The 14,538-nt window shown below is 45.6% G+C and overlaps 1 non-coding gene across 1 annotated transcript; it reads left to right on the forward strand.

Annotated features, from left to right (window-relative positions):
• The first annotated feature begins 6,126 nt into the window (after positions 1-6,126).
• On the forward strand, positions 6,127-6,229 carry LOC123455152. Its single transcript, XR_006633711.1, has one exon. It is a non-coding gene; the product is annotated as a U6 spliceosomal RNA (small nuclear RNA).
• The last annotated feature ends 8,309 nt before the right edge of the window (positions 6,230-14,538 follow it).

Consider the following 14,538-nt stretch of genomic DNA (forward strand, 5'->3'; position numbering starts at 1 on the left):
TGTGTGCATAGCTGGGTGATAATAAATGACTCAGACTCAGGGCAGATGAAATCCTAATTTTTACTCCTTCACTTTTATCTGTCTCCTACTTTCCATAATGACTTCCATATGGTGATAAACATGATTTATAGCTTGTGTTTTTGAGTTAAAGTGTACAAATTGCAGCACTCTGGGATTTTTGCTTTGTTTTGTTTGTTTTTGTTTTTTTGTTTTCTTGAGGTAGGGTCTCACTCTGGCCCAGGCTGACCTGGAATTCACTATGGAGTCTCAGGGTGGCCTCAAACTCATGGCAATCCTCTTATATCTGCTTCCCGAGTGCTGAGATTAGAAGCGTACGCCACCACGCCAGGCTCCAAATTGCAGCACTCTGATATACTTTATGATTTTTCACTTTGCAGACATCATATTAATGAGATTGTTCTTAAGAATGGAGGCCACCTAGAGCACTGGGCAAAATGAAGCTGGACTTGTTATTCACCAAGTGTCTCATGTACACACTCCAGCATTGGTTCTGAAGGCCTCATACCATCCTCCTGTTTTCTTTTTCTTTTTCTTTTTTTTTAATTATTTATTTTTATTTTAGTGACAGAGAAGAGGTGGGGAGGATTGGCATGCCAGGGCCTCAGCCACTGAAATAGAATTCCAGATGCTTGCACCACCTAGTGGACATGTCTTGCACTTGCCTTACCTTTGTGCATCAGGCTAACTTCGGATCTGGAGAGTTGAACATGGGTTCTTAGGTTTCGCAGGCAAGACCTTAACCGCTAAGACATCTCTCCAGCTCCTCCTTTGTTCTTTTCTTCTGCCTTCCCCCACACATCTGGGATAAGCTGGTTTCCATCAGAATTTTGAGTGGTTATTCTTTTCCTTTCCCTTTGATGCACTAAGTTCTATTTACTACAAGGAGGTTAATCCTCGCTGTCAACTTGACTGAATTTGGAATCACCTAGAAGACACAGCTATGGGCGGGCTCATGAGAGTGTTTCCAAAGAGGCTTAACAGAAGAGGTGAAGACCCATCTGAGAGTGGGCAGCACCATTCCGTCGCTGAGGTCCCCGAGTACATGAGCAGGAGAGGAGGGCGCAAGCTGAGTGGCAGCGTCCACTTCTGATTCCTGACGGCAGATGCAATGCAACCAGCCCTTCATGCTTCTGCCACCACGTCCTTCTGCCGAGATGGACGGCAGCTTCCGAACTGAGCGCCAACATAAAACCTCTTTATTTATTGATTGACTGATTTTTTTAAATTTATTTATTTGAGAGCGACAGACACAGAGAGAAAGACAGATAGAGAGAGAGAGAGAGAATGGGCGCGCCAGGGCTTCCAGCCTCTGCAAACGAACTCCAGACGCGTGCGCCCCCTTGTGCATCTGGCTAACGTGGGACCTGGGGAACCGAGCCTCGAACCGGGGTCCTTAGGCTTCACAGGCAAGCGCTTAACCGCTAAGCCATCTCTCCAGCCCAATTGATTGCTCTTTTAAAAGGTAGGGTTTTGCTCTAGCCCAGGCTGACCTGTAATTCACCGTGTAGTCTCAGGGTGGTCCCAAACTCATGGTGATCTTTCTACCTCTGCCTCCCAAGTTTAAAGGCATGCGCCACCATGCCCAACTTTTCTATTTATTTATTTATTTATTTATTTATTGTTTTGGGTTTCTTCGAGGTAGAGTCTCGCTCTAGCCCAGGCTGACCTGGATTCACTATGTGTTCTCAGGGTGGCCTCGAACTCACCATGATCATCTTACCTCTGCCTCCCAAGTGCTGGGATTAAAGGTGTGCGCCACCACGCCCGGCTCCTCTTTATTTTTAAATGTGTGTGTATGTATACATTTTTAAAATCTTTTTATTGGCAGCTTGCATAATTATAGACAATAAACCATGATAATCCCCCCCCCACACTTTCCTTTTATAACTCCACTCTCCATCATATCCCCTCCCCCTCTCAATCAGTCTCTCTTTAATTTTGATGTCATCATCTTTTCCTCATACTATGATGGTCCTGTATAGGTAGTGTCAGGCACTGTGAGGTCATGGGTATCCAGGACATCATGTGTCTGGAAGAGGGCATTGAAAAGAGTCCTACCCTTCCTTTGGCTCTTACATTCTTTCCACCACCTGTTCCACGATGGACCCTGAGCCTTGGAAGCTGTGATAGAGATATTTCAATGTTGAACACTCCTATGTCACTTTTTCTTAGCACTATGGTGCTTTCTAAGTCATCCCAAGTTCACCACCATCTGAAAAGAGAAGGTTCTCTAACCAAAAGTGAAAGTAGCATTAGTATATGGGTATGAACATTAAGAGAAGTGCTTACTGGGCAGTTTGATAAGCATAGTATATACATTTAGCCAGACAGCAGCAGATGTTACAACCTTAGGGCTCATGACTACCCTGTTTTAAGTTTTCAGTATCAGGGATGTATTCCCTCCCATGGAGTGGGCCTCCAGTCCAATTAGAGTGGTTGGTTTTCCCCATAACAGACATGCCATTACTGCACCTGTTGGCTCATTTGGCCTGGCTGGCCAAATATAAGGCTTGTAGTGTCCACTGTTGTTTATCTCCACTGGTGATTTCTCTCTCTCCCATAGAACTGCATGCAGTGTAGCTTTTTCCAGCTTTCTGTCAGCTGGTTTACACAGAGGTTTTCAGCTCAGCTCCAGCAGGATTTCTCAGTGACCTGCAGCCCAAGTATGTGGAGTCATCAGCAATAGGGTCTTACCATCTATTCCTGGTGGGAAACCAAGGGCCTCAGCAATGGCCTGTAATGTTTTGGGGGCATCAGAGACCTCCCTGGCCAACAACTCACTGGAAGGTATCCCATCCCTGGCACTGAATATTTTCTAGTAACAATCTATGGCTTCTAGGTATGCCATTGCCCAAAAAAGTAGGTTTCCATATGACTTATTCATACCCTCTTAGATTTTGATTATCTCTCCGCCCACTTTTCCTTTCCTTTACTTAATCTCTTCCCCTGACCTCACTTAAGCCTTTCCACCCCCATTAATCTGTTCTTCTGTTTACATATATACAATACCATCCATTTAAGTCGCCGCTCCTTCCCTACTTCTTTTCTATCCCCTTTCTAACTTACTGGCCTCTACTACTGAGTTTTATTCCAAGTCTCACAGAAGTCTAGTCATTTGTGGCTAGGATCCACATAAGGGAGAGAACATGTGATGTTTGGCTTTCTGGGTCTGAGTTAACTCACTAAGTATAATCCTTTCTAGATCCTTCCACTTTTCTGTAAATTTCACTTTTCTTTACTGCTGAATAGAACTCCATTGTATAAATAAATGTACCATATCTTTATTATCCATTCGTCTGTTGTGGGACATCTAGGCTGGTTCCATTTCCCAGATATTGTGAATAGAGCAGCAATAAACGTGGCTGTGCAAGTATCTCTAAAGTGGTGAGAAGAGTCCTTAGGAAACATGCCTAGGAGTGCTACAGTTGGGTCATATGGCAAATCTGTTTTTAGCTGTCTCGGGAACCTCCACACTGATTTCCATAATGGCTGAACCAGACTGCATTCCCACCAACAGTGTAGGTTTCTTTTTCACCACATCCTCACTCACCAGCATTGACTGTCATTTGTTTTCATGATGGTAGCCATTCTAAAGAGAGATGGAATCTCCAAGCAGTTTTAATTTGCTTTCCCCTGATGGTTAAGGATGTAGAGCCTTTTTTTTTTTGTTTTGTTTTTGTTTTTGCTTTTTCAAGGTAGGGTTCACTGTAGTCCAGGCTGACCTGGAATTCACTATGTAGTCTGTTGCAGTCAGGTTCTCACTGCTGGTAGAAATCACCCAACCAAGAGCAGCTTGTGGGAAAAAGAAGTTTATTTTGGCTTATGGGCTCAAGGGGAAGCTCCGCGATGGCAGGGGAAAATGATGGCATGAGCAGAGGGTGGGCATCACCCCCTGGCCCACATCAGGTGGACAATAAGAACAGGAGAGTGTGCCAAACACTGGCAAGGGGACACTGGCTACAGCACCCATAAGCCGGCCCCCAACAATACACTCCCTCCAGGAGGTGTTATTTCCAGATCTCCATCAGATGGGAACCGAGCATTCAGAACACCTAAGTTTATGGGGGGGCACCTGAATCAAACCACCACATAGTCTCCAGCTGGCCTTGAACTCACAGTGATCTTCCTACCTCTGCCTCCCAAGTGCTGGGATAAAAGGTGTGTGACACCACGCCTGGCTTAGAACACTGTTTTTAGATGTCTATACGCCATCTGTATTTCTTCTTTTGAGAATGCTCTATTTAGTTCCATATCCCCAGCCCCCCCCCCAACCCCCAGCCTTTTTTGAGGTAAGGTTTCACTCTAGTCCTGGCTGACCTGGAATTCACTATGTAGTCTCAGGTTGGCCTCAAACTCATGGTGATCCTCCTACCTCTACCTCCCAAGTGCTGGGATTAAATGCGTGCACCACCACACCCTGCTCTCCATAGCCCTTTTTTTTTTGTTTGTTTATTATTTATTTATTTATTTGAGAGCCACCCAGAGAGAGAGGCAGGCAGACAGAGAGAGAGAGAGAGAGAGAGAGAGAGAGAGAGAGAATGGGCATGCCAGGGCCTCCAGCCACTGCAAACAAACTCCAGACACATGTGCCCCCTTGTGCATCTGGCTAACGTGGGTCCTGGGGAATCGAGCCTGGAACCGGGATCTTTAGGCTTCACAGGCAAGTGCTAAGCCATCTCTCCAGCCCCATAGCCCATTTTTTAACTGGGTTGTTTGATTTCTTATTATTTAGTTTTTTGAGTTCTTTGTATATCCTGGATATTAATTCTCTTGTATGCATTTCTGGGCCTGTGGGCAGACACGTGGATTGGCAGATGAGATTGCACATGTGCACATACTTGTGGAGGCCCAGGGACAAGCTTGGGTGCTAACCTCAGGAATGTTGCCTGCCTCTGTTTGACACAGGGCCTCTCAATAGCCTGGCACTCACCAGTCAGGCTAGGATGACTAGCCAATGAACTCTCAAAATCCTCCAGTCTGCCACACCAGCACCAGGATAAGAGGCAAGTACCACCACACCCAGCATTTTATGTTCGCTCAGGGGATTGAACACAGGTCTTCATGCTTGAAAGTAACCTCTTTACCACCGAGCCAGCTCCGATGCCCAAACCTTTCCTTCTTGAAGCTGCTTCTTGTCAAGGATTTGTTCACAGCGATAAGAAAAGCAGCAACTATGACATTACATAAAATTAATGGAAGGAAGCAAATCTAAAATGGAGCTAGATTAGCCGGCCGTGGTGGCGCACACCTTTAGTCCCAGCACTTGGGAGGCAGAGGTAGGAGGATCGCCGTGAGTTCAAGGCCACCCTGAGACTCCTTAATGAATTCCAGGTCAGCCTGGGCTACAGTGAGACCCTACCTCAAAATAAAATAAAATAAAATGGAGCTAGACACTTTGTTCACATAGGCCGTCCTGGAGAGCTATAAAAACGTAGCTTTTCCTGCATTCTCTAATTGAGTAATATTTTCTATCTACTTGTCATGTGTACTTCAGGACAGTGTTGTAGCTGGAAAGGCAGGTCCACTGAAGTGAGGTGTGTCGGGAAGAAAAAGGCCCTTATTCTTCCCTGCTATTAGGAATGAAGAGTCCACATTGAGACTGTGCAAAAGGACAGACCAGACATTCTGTCCTTCCAAACACCACTCTTGTGACCAGCCTCTCTGACCATGATATTCCAAATTTCAACCCATACCTTCCACCCTGATCACTCTCTGGCTTTCACCATGGAATAGCCTTGAACCTTTCCACTTATCCCTGTTAGGGTTTTTTTTTTAAATTTTTATTTAAATTTAGAAATATGCATGTGTGAATGTGTGTATAAACACACACACACACACACACACAAACACCAGGATCTCTTGTCATTACAAACAAATGACATCCATCTTTACATGGGTACCTAGGGACTTGAAGCCAGGCTTTGCAAGGAAGTCCCTTTAACTGCTGAGCTCTCTCTCCAGTCCTTTTATTTTTAAATAGATTCTCATCTTCCAACACACTATAAATGCACTAATTTTGCATTTGCGTTGTTTGCTGTTCCCCACTGAAGCACTAGAATGTAAATTCTACACAGGTTGTCTGTATTTTAAAAAATTACTTTGTGCTTGCTTCGGCAGCAAATCTACTAAAATTGGAATGATACAGAGAAGATTAGCATGGGTCCTGTGCAAGGATGACAAGCAAATTCATGAAGCGTTCCATACTTTAAAATTTTTTCTTTATTTATGTGCAGTCACAGAGAGAGAGGGAAAGAGAGCGATAAAGAGGTATACACAGAGAGAGAGAGAGAGAGAATGAATGGGTGTACCAGGGTCTCTTACCACCACAAACCCATTTCTTTAGCTTCCTGGTCTCTACTCTTGACTTTTGTTCCAACTCACATACAATTATAAATATTTGTTGCAAGAGAGAGAGAGAGAAGAGAGGAGAAGAGAAGAGAAGGAAGAGAAAAGAAGAGAAGAGAAAATTGGCATATCAGGGCCTCTAGCCACCCAGAACAAAGTCCAGATGCATGAGCCACTTTGTGCATCTATCTGGCTTAACGTGGGCATGAGGGAATAGAACCCAAGTCGGTAGGCTTTGCAGATAAGCACCTTAACTGCTTAGCCATCTCTCCAGTCTGAGATTTTTGTTTTATTGATACAGCTTAAGTGCCTGGGGTATGGTGGAGGCATATAAATGTGAGACATGCTCACATATTTTGGATGAATTTACCAATGTGTGCTGTTAGGACTGGAAGGCGCAAAATCCCCACAGGATCATGGGTCTGAACACTTGGTCTCCAGGTAGTGTGGTATTTGGGGAGGTTATAGAACCTCTGGGGCTTGGGGCTAGCTGGAAGATAGAGGCCTTCGAGAACTGTAGCACAGCTCTTACACTCCCATTTTCTGCTTTTGTTTTATTTTGTGGGGGAGGGTTAAGTTAGGATTTTGCTCTAGCCCAGGCTGACCTGGAATTTACTAGTCTCAGGGTAGCCTTGAACTCACAATGATCCTCTTACCCCTGCCTCCCAAGTGCTGGGACTAAAGGCGGCCAGCTTCTTCTCTGCTTTTTGATCTACCAAGACATGAGGAGTCTCTACCACATGCACCAGCTACTGAGTCCGTCATGCCTTTCTCACTCTGATGGACCGAAATCCTCTGACAGCCTGATGCCTAAATAAGTAACTAAATCATCCCTTAAGTCGCTTCTCTCCGCGGTAAGAAAAGTATCCAGTACCTTTACCTTCGAAGTGCCACCACGCTGAAGCTGATCATTTGGGGATGGGAGATGGCTCGGGGGATGGAGCGCCTGCCGTGTGTTCGAGGTCAGTCTCTAGGACCCACATACAGAGCTGGGCGTGGCCAAGCACAACTGTAACCCCAGTCCTGAGAGTTTGGGGCAGAGACCAGAGGATCATTGTGGAGCCTTGGTCAGCCAGTCTGCTGGGAAGAGTGACACACAACCATGAAAACAAACAAGAGACTGTCAGCTCTAGTTCAGTGACAGTTGCCATCTCAAGGACATAAAGCAGAAGCACAAAGAAGACACCCAGTGCCCACCTCTGGCCTCTACATATGTGTGCATGGGGCGTGCACATCTGCACATGCATGTGTATTCACTACAGTACACACACACACACACACACCACATACATGCTACATGCATATATGCAAAAAAAAGAGAACTTAATCTGAGTGCTGAGATTCAAGGTGTATGCACCACCCCCAGCTTCAATACAATTTTTTTAAAGATTGAGGAGGATGGGAGAGATATCTCAGTGGTTAAGGTGCTTGTCTGCAAAGGCTAGCGACTGGATTCTACTCCCCAGTAACCACATTAAGCCAGATGCACAAAGTAGTGCATGCATCTGGAGCTCATTTGCAGTGACTGGAGGCCCTGGTGTGCCCATTCTTTTTTTTTTTTTAATTTTTATTAACATTTTCCATGATTATAAAATATATCCCATGGTAATTCCCTCCCTCCCACCCATTCTTTTTGTCTGTCTCTCTTCTCTATTTCTTTCTGCTTGCAAAGAAAGAAAGAAAGAAAGAAAGAAAGAAAGAAAGAAAGAAAGAAAGAAAGAAAGAAAGAAAGGGAGAAAGAGAGAAAGAAAGAAAGAAACGAAGCTGGCAACATTGGTCAATTGGTTCTATTACCTTTCTTCCCTTTTGGTTTGTGTGTGGTATGTGTGGTAGTGTGTGTGTGTGGGTGCATGTGTGTGTGGTAGGTACGTGCATATGTATATGTCTGTGATTCTCTGAGAGCCCCAGCAACTCTTGAGTCTCTTCCTCACGGGGCTGGGGTTACAGGCATGTGTGGCCATGCCCAGCTGTTTACATGGGTCCTGGGGAATCAAACTCAGGCCGTCCCAGGTCCTCTCAGATCGTCATGCTTGTGGTAAGTGCTCTTACCTGCTAAGCCTTCTTTCCAGCCCTGTTTCTTGGTTCTTAAGTGGCTGAGTGAGAATCACTGAGGCATGTCTTTCTCTCCTCACCCTCCCCTGATGAGATGTTGCACTTGCATTAAGAGCAGGCTCTATGATTCTGACTTCAGGTGCTAAAGACAAGGGAATGAATGGGAGAAGCAAGATTTAGGAGGAGGATGGAAGAGGTCAAGTTTAGACAAGGGAAGGCCACCGAGAAGAACATTGCTGCTAATATGTTCCACAGATAGAGGTGTCAGGAGAAAACAAAATAATGGACACAAGGTCAGCCCACAGGTCATGGATAGCCAAGCTGAGACAAGGAGCTGGATCCTGAGAACCGGGAAAGCCAGACAGAGAAGTCTGGGCTTTGTGAGGCGGGGCATGACAGAGGAGTGTGATAGACGCTTTGTTTTAGACAAGTCACGTGGCTGCTCGACGCCTCGTTAGCCATGGCCGGTGAAGTCTGGGCAAGGTGGCTGTCAAGGGACATCTGAAGGAAATGTTGAAAGAAGCAGCAGATTTTTTAATGAAAATTCTAAACATATAACATGTAATATGACATTATTATGCATATATGTGTGTGACTTAGATTAAACAACTGAAATAGCAGAATTACATTTTACATGTATATGTATGTATGGGACACATGAACGTGTGTGTGTGCATGTATGTAAAGGCCAGAAGACAACATTTCTCAGGGAAGCTGTCCACCTGTTTTGAGATGAGGACGCTGCCTGGTCCGAGGTTTACTGATTAGATTAGAGTGGCTTCCCAGTGCTAGGAGCAAATACCCTCCTCATTATGCCAGCATTTCTTTCTTTTCTTTTTTTCTTTTTTTGTTTTCGAGGTAGGGTCTCACTCTTGCTCAAGCTGACCTGGAATTCACTATGTAGTCTCAGGGTGACCTCAAAGTCACAGTGATCTTCCTACCTCTGCCTCTTGAATGCTGGGATTAATGGCGTGTGCCACCACTCCCTGCTATGTCAGCATTTTTATGAGTCGTGGAGATTGAACTCAGGTCCTCATGCTTGCGAGGCAAGCATTTTACTAAGCTGTCTTCCCAGCCACGTACTTAAGAACTACAAACGGTGAGTCACAGTAGGTACCATCCATCCATCCGTACAATTGTTACAGTGAGGTCTGGGATTCAGTATCTGACCATATTTTCTCATTATAATCTTAATAGTCATGACTACTTCCATTTTTCAGTACATTTGGTCCCTTCATATGACCCTCTGTATGAAGTCACCATTCATTTAATGATGGACTGAGTGTGATGCTTGCATCAGAGCATCTGTGATTGTAACCACTATTAGCAAACCATTTTAAATATTTCTGTTTATTTATTTGACAGAGAAAGAGGAAGAGAGAATGAGAGAATGGGCATGCCAGGGCCTCCAGCTACTGCAAACGAACTCCAGACGCGTGCACCCCCTTGTGCATCTGGCTGATGTGGGTCCTGGGGAATCGAACCTGGGTCCTTTGGCTTTGCAGGCAAATAAATGCCTTAACCACTAAGCCAACCCTCCAGCCCCAGCAGCAAACCACTTTAAATGTTCACATTAGCCAGGTTGAGAAGAACAATACTGGGATCCTCTCAAAAGAACATCAAAGCTTGTGTGGTAGTTTATGCCAAACACTCTCCAGGGATGAAGGGCTCGTTCATGTTTCACCCTTTGAACCCCTCAGCTGAGAATGCGCACAGGTGAGAGGTGAAGCATGCGGGGAACCCCACGAGGAAATGACACATGTGGCCCCGTCTTACTGCCATAGTGCTGCCTGCCCCTGGCCACCAGCTTTGTTTGTTTGCCAGCCTGACCTCGTGCTCCCTCTGAGCGTCTCTCGGTCCTGTGTTCTCACCATCCTTGTCCCTCACGGCTTCTCTCGCAGAGGACTCGTTAAAATGCCGAGTTAATGAATCCAAACCATCCCAGAGTCTGTTTGAAAACCAGAGATGCCATGGGCTCATGGAAGTTAAGCTGTAAAATAATGAAGGGCCTTGTAGTCTGTGCATAATGACCCCACAAGTCCCCCAGATGAGGCCATGGTAAATGATCCGAAGTTGAGTCACTGACTGTGGACCATCATGTGCCAGCAAGATTCCCTTTACACAGAGAAACGCATCGTTTTGTGAAGACATTTACATAAATGGTGCAGTTGTCCCAGAATAATTGTCTCTAGGCTTGCGTAGTCCTCATTCGGAGGGAGTGGGCACAGGGGTAGTGGCAGACCACATGTTTTGATACAAATTGGAGACACCAGCTAAGAGAGATTGCACTCAAGTCTAGAATCCATTCAGGAACCGGAGGGCATGAAGAAAAGTATGCTTTTTTTTAAGTTCAGAAAGATTTTACTGCCGAGTTTATAGGGCTTACAAGAGGGGCACGGCAGGCTGGTGGGATGGCTTAATGGTTAAGGCGCTTGCTTGCAAAGCCAAAGGAACCATGTTCCATTCTCCAGGACCCATGTAAAGCCAGATGAACAAGGTGGCACATGTATCTGGAGTTTATTTGCAGAGGTTGAAGGCCCTGGTATGCCTGTTCTTGCTTTCTCTATCCGCCTATCTCTCTCTCTCTTTCTCTTTCTCTCTCAAATAAATAAAATAAATTAAAAAAAAGAGAGGGGCAGGGAAAAGCAGATCTCCTGTCCAGAAGAGGGCTTCTGGAAATGAGAAAGCCTGTCTGGTGAGCCTGATTTTTTTATACAATAATTTTAAAATGTATTTATTTAGTTATTTATTAGAGAGAGAGAGAGAAAGAGAAAGAGGCAGATAGAGTGGGCATTCCAGGAGGGCCTCTAGCCACTGCAAACAAAGTCCAAATGCAAGCGCCACCTTGTGTATCTGGCTTTACGTCCATCCTGGGGAATTGAACTTGGGTCCTTTAGCTTTGCTGGCAAGCACCTGAACCACTAAGCCATCTCTCCATCCTTTATACAATAATTTTTATTAGGAACTTTAAAATATGAACATACTACAAATTGGTCATATTCCCATTGAGTTATCCTCTTACGTCCCTCTCCCTGAGCCCCGTTCTACTGCAGACCCCCCTCAGCGGGAGTGGCAGTAGTCCCTGCGGGGTCCGATGCACCAGTCAGTTCCTGCGGGCAGGGCGATGCCTCTCAGTGCGCTTCCTCACACCGTGGCTCTCGCATTCCTCTTGCTCCTCTTCTGCCAGGCTCCCCTGGGTTTTGGACAGTGTGCTGTAAATCCCCTCTAGTGTTGAGCTCTCTGCAGCCTCTGATTTCTGCTTTGATGAGTTTTTGTTTGTTTTTGCTCTTCAAGGTAGGGTCTCACTCAGGCCCAGGCTGACGTGGAATTCACTATGTAGTCTCAGGGTGGCCTTGAACTCGTGGAGATCCTCCTACCTCTGCCTCCTGAGTACTGGGATTAAAGGTGTGCGCCACCATGCCCGGTTGCTTTGATGAGTTTGGAGCCTCCTCAGTGTCTGCCACTATCTCCCTGGAGAGGATCTCTGGCTAACAGTGAGAGAAGCCTCACATTTAATCTGCCACTTCCTTTGTAATGTCTCCTGGGCCTGGTGGATGGGACAGAGGTGACTCCTCACGTGCTAGGCAATCAGTCAGCTTTCTTTTTTCAAACTAATGGGTCTTGGGTCTCCCCAGTGTTTACCGCCATCTATAAAAATGCAGATTCTCTAATCGAGTGTGAGAGCAGCATTGATCAAAGGGGCTAAACACATGCATTTAGAAGATTTTTGATGGCCATGACTTCTCCATTTAGCCAAAGAACAGTGGAAGCTTCCTTCTAGGGTCCATGACCTTCCAAGCCATACGCTTCTGACTTGTTTCTGAGTACCAGGCATGAATTTCCTTCCCCTGAGCAGGCCTCATGTCCAATTAGAGAGCAGTTGATGGCCCCATAGCCTGTGGGCCACAACTGCACGGGTTTGTATGTCTTGCTTGGCTGACTGACTTTGTAGCTTGTAGGATTCACTTCTTGTTCATACTGTTGGGGATTTTTATCCAGCAAGCAGCTTGCATAGTACTTTCCAGCACTATGACAGCTAGCCAGGAGAGAGCTGGCTTCCATCTCAGTTCCAGAGTGATTTCTCAGTGTCCTGAGACCACAGCCTGGGGTGTCTTCAGCAACAGGGTCTTATCATCTAGTTCAAATGAGTCACCAAGTGCTTTGGCAATGGCCTGCATTGTTTTGGGGGACCTCCCTGTTTCCATTTCCTTGGGGAAACAGTCCCATCCTTCCCAATCCCCAATTTCTCAGCCTGTTCTATCTATATAGTGTTTGTCTGGCTCATGAAGACAGATGTTACGTTACTGTTCTTCCGTTTTCTTAAAATTCAGTTTTTTAATTGCATAATTCACACATGAATGCATTCTCATTAAAAAAAACTTCTATGCAGTTTTTGTAATTATATTATTATGTGCATGTTAAAACTTACTAGTCAGTACAACAGCCTTGAGATAGACCCTAAGGAGATGTTTTAGTTCCTGGAGGGCTAACTTAGAGACCTTCTAAAAGGAGTTGAGAGAGTGGACTCCTTGTCTTTTCCGTCCCTTCTGCCAATTTGGTTCTATTTTAAATGCTATTGTAGTAAACAGTCTTTGCTGCTTTGTGTGCACACTTAAATAATTTGCTAAGGCATATGGAAACAGAGACAGGCAGCTGGCAGTGAACGGATGTGGTACAGATTAGAAGCAAGTAGCTTTTTCCTCATCGGTACCCAGCTAGGGACTGGCCCATAGACATATGGATGCTATGTTGCCTGCCTTGGCATGACTGGAACTCACACCTGATGCAGTCTCAAACGTGACCTTAAGCAACAACCTCCTCATCCTTCCTCAGCAAAAGTGACAGTCTCCTGTTTTGTCCCAATTTTGTGGTCTCACCACCTGTGGGCCGTTCCTTCCTGAATCAGTGGTTCCCCTGGGCCCACCAACCATGTTCCTTCCTGCACAACGGCGTCTGGAGATGAGGCTCATTCTAATTGGATGTCAATTCATACAAACAGACCTGAGACACATGTGTGAGATCCCCTCGGCTTGCCTCCAGAAGCTTCTGAGAATTCTATTCTGCATGTGAGGGCCATTCTTCCCCCTCAGCAACTCTGGGAGAGGGGAGGAATTCCTCTTACCTACTTTTTATGCATAATAAATTCTCATGACCTAGTCTTCTCTGTACCTGCACTTTTTTATTTTTATTACTTTTAATTTTTTTGCTTTTTTGAGGTAAGGTCTCACTATAGCTTGGCTGACCTGGGATTCACTACGTAGTCTCAGGGTGGCCTTGAACTCATGGTGATCCCTCCTACCTCTGCCTCCCAAGTGCAGGGATTAAAGGCGTGCCCACCACACCTGGCCTGTGCTTGCACTTTTCAGTTCTTTGATAACTTGGACAAGTTGGGGTTCATGAGCCTGGGGGGAGGTCTCCTGCATCTTTACAGAGATCTAAAACCTGTCAGGGCTCCAATCCTGCATCTTCAGCTGGTTGAAAAGCTTGGGCTTATAGTAGGTACGGCCGCTGTCATCCAGAAAGCAAAACAACATCAGTGATAGGAGTGTATCAACAATGCGTTTATAGGGGACAAACGACTTCACTTTTGGATAAACACGAGTTAGAATTTTATCCGCCTGTGTTTCAAAACCTGTCATTTCATTGTCTCTTGGAATTTCTCTTTTGATGAGAGTTAGTAGAGTTGATTAGCTTCATTAGCCCTTCGTATTTATTCCCTCCTCTTTGAATTGTCCATTGATGTGCTTAAGTTTGATGTTGGCTTTAGGACTGGGGAGATGGCTCAGTGAATAAAGTGCTTGTGATGTAAGAGTGAAGGCTTGAGTTCAGACCCCCAGAAACCACGTGACTCGTGCATGGTGGTGTGCCTCGAACCCCAGCCATCCCACAGGAGGCAGATGGGAGGTGAGACGGGAGGATCTCAGGAAGCTCGTGGCCAGCCGTCCTGGCATACACGGCAGTTATCAAGGGACCCTTGTCTCAATTGTGGAAGGCGAGGACTGAAATCCCAGGTTAGCCCCTGACCTCTGCATGTATATGGTGGCATGCAGACACCCAGCACTCACACACATGAACATGCACTCACACACATGAACATGCACTCACATACATCATGCACGC

This window comes from Jaculus jaculus, chromosome 15, assembly GCF_020740685.1.
Source record: "Jaculus jaculus isolate mJacJac1 chromosome 15, mJacJac1.mat.Y.cur, whole genome shotgun sequence".
Lineage (NCBI taxonomy): Eukaryota > Metazoa > Chordata > Mammalia > Rodentia > Dipodidae > Jaculus > Jaculus jaculus.